Source organism: Alexandromys fortis, unplaced genomic scaffold (assembly GCF_014885135.2).
Source record: "Alexandromys fortis isolate MF-2015 unplaced genomic scaffold, M_Fortis_MF-2015_v1.1 scaffold_117, whole genome shotgun sequence".
NCBI classification, from domain to species: domain Eukaryota; kingdom Metazoa; phylum Chordata; class Mammalia; order Rodentia; family Cricetidae; genus Alexandromys; species Alexandromys fortis.
The window spans coordinates 1615894-1618804 of NW_026068015.1; the positions used below are offsets into that span (position 1 = coordinate 1615894).

Below are 2911 nucleotides of genomic sequence, written 5' to 3' on the forward strand. Positions count from 1 at the left end.
AAAAAAAAGAAATGAGGATTCTGAGGTCTCTCATTATCTGTACATGGTCTGGTTGTGGGTTTCTGTATTGATTCCCATCTTCTGCAGGAGATGCTTCACTGATGACAGCTAAGCAATGCACTTATTTATGAATATAGCAGGATGTCTTTAGGAGTCATTTATTTCTATGTCCTTTTAGAACAATAGTACCAATTTTATATAGGAGTACCTAATGATATCCTATGAAATTAGAATCCTATAGGACAATTATTGTATTCAGTGAATGATGTATACTGCTAAGAGCTAAAAGCTAAAGGAAGAAGTTCGGCTAGAGTAAGGAAACAACTGTCATTCTTTCAATAAGGGAGAACAGGATCATCAAACTACAAAGAGTTATTGGGAGAGAGGGCAAAAGGAAAGATAATCACGGCTTAACGTCACTGACTGCTGGAGTAAGTACATATTTTCATGAGAGAAAGAATGATAGATAGCTCCCACATGACACTTATTTTATGCAAACTACTGTACTATTCTGCTGCTTTCCATGTGCTAAGTCATGTAATAAGGACTGCGGGATAGCTGTCATCATTACTACTTTATTATGGGTGAGAAAGAGGACGTGAGTGACAGGGATGAGATTTCAATAATATCTTCCCGGACTCTATAATCTGCTCTATGACAAGAGCCATACCACATAGGAAAGCAGCACTATTTGTGTCCCTCATGCTCTATGCATTTCTTTAAAATTAAAAGTAGACGTAAGGGATCATGGATCCATGGATACATGGATCAACACAGAAATGAAAAAACAAACAAACAACAACAACAAAAAAAAAAACAAGATCTCCTGAGTAGATTGGGAGCCTGGGTGTCAAGGGAGCGTGTAGAAGTGGAGAAAAATGTAGAGCTCAATAAAAATAATTAAATAAATAGAAATGGAATTCTTTCTGCATAAGACTATGATTTCTTATAAATACCACTCAAATTAAAATTATGCTATCATTAATCCTCATAATAATCCTGAATGTTAATCCAATACAGACTGCCTTAGTAATCATTGACTTAAATAAGACATTTAATTTTCTGGTCTATTTTCCAGTTCTGGTGCCACATACCTTTACTCTCAGCATTAGAGAGGCAGAGGTAGGCAGATATCCATGAAGAGGCATGCCTGTTTTACAGAATAATTTCCAGGACAGCCAATATTACACAAAGAAAGCCTGTCTCAGAAAACAAAAACACATCAACTAACCCTCAATACACACACACACACACACACACACACACACACACACAAGCAGTGAAATAAAAGAAGTGCAGAGTTAAGAAGGTGGTGGCGCATGCATTTAATCCCAGCACTCAGGAGGCAGAGGAATTGGATCTCTGTGAGTTCAAGGCCAGCCTAGTCTATAAGAGCTAGTTCCAAGACAGGCCGAAAAGCTACAGAGAAGATCTATCTCAAAAAACAAAAGCAAAACAAAACAAAAACAACAGCAAAAAATAAAAGAAAAGAAGTGCAAAAGAGACTAAATAAAGCATTGCCAAGTTAACTGAGTTGAAGTCCCTTATCTTAGACTAGAGTTTGTGATCTCTGAAAGCAATGGACAATTTCATTGCCTTGATTTTGAAACAAAGTTTTAAGACTTAGAAAGCCAACAATCACTTTGAAAGAAAAAACTAAAAACTAATAAGCTTCTCAGTGAAACCAATAATAATTGTGTTTCCCTGGTCCATTATGCAATTATGAGAAGCTACATTTATGTGATACATATCACAACTATAACTCTTTGTCATTTAATTTTTCTGTTATCACCTGTGTGGACCACTTTGGCATAATGGGAATTTTATATACATTCAAAAAGCTTATTAAAATGTCCTGTTTGGTCACCACTCATAGTTAAGGTAAATTACAGCTGTGAGTAGTTACATGTGAAGGTGTCCTCTTTCAGGGCACAGAAATGTGTAGTTTGACAGTAAAAGTGTTAACAGCCATCATGGTTTCTTGGAAAATAATATAAAAAGATGCCAATTGCGTTCAGAAATTTAAAAATCTGTATCTCAGGTAGATTAGTATTTAATGGGATTGATTAATATACAGCTAATTTTTTCAAACACAGCATAGCTTATTTTGATAATTTTTATAAGGAATTTTCCTGCCAACACTACTCCCTTTTGTCAAGAAAAACTATTTTATTGTGTACAACTAATTCTAACTTTCAGAATATATTTTGAAATAAGATTGCATATCACTGTAAATGGTGATATTATCCATTAGAAAACAATCTTAAGTATTGGTGACAACTGAAGAAGAAGCAATGACCAGTTCTGAGAAGTTAGAGTAGTCATTTCACACAAAAGTGAATATTCAGCTACATTATGAATGACATATGCTTTGCAACTATGTTAATGTTATGTATCTTCAATCCAAGCCATAAAGCAACCAGTATTTAGGATATTTTATTTTATCTTGGTAGTAAAGGTAATTTAAAGAGTTAGGCTTTAAGTGAGATTTCTCTCTTCACCTTAAAAGAAAATAGATTGAATATAGCTGAAAGCAAATATTTCCATGAGTTATTATCAATAATAGTGGGGAATATTGTACTGTATATTTGTGTTTATGTTGGGCATGTATAATGTACAAAACTCACAAGTGGATATTAATAATTATGTTCCTACTTAATAACGAAGTGACAGGTTAAATTTATGCAGATCAGAAGGTCTGCTTCTGGATAGCCACATGCATCTAACAGGCATTCTTCCTTTTTATATCTACAGGACGTGTGATTTCAGGGCTGTAAACTGAAATATTAGAAAACTTGCCTTTCCTTCTGAATTGGCAATTGTGATACAATTTTTAGAAGATGAAAATATTTTAAAGGGGGTTACTGCTTGGATTATGTGCTATACTGTGAATGTCAAGCATAATATATAA

At 34.2% G+C, this 2911-nt stretch overlaps 1 protein-coding gene across 2 annotated transcripts in view; it reads left to right on the top strand.

Moving 5' to 3' along the window:
* Ccser1 (coiled-coil serine rich protein 1) overlaps positions 1–2911 on the top strand; it is a 1153064-nt gene that overhangs the window by 911475 nt on the left and 238678 nt on the right. The gene's annotated exons all lie outside the window — the stretch shown is intronic.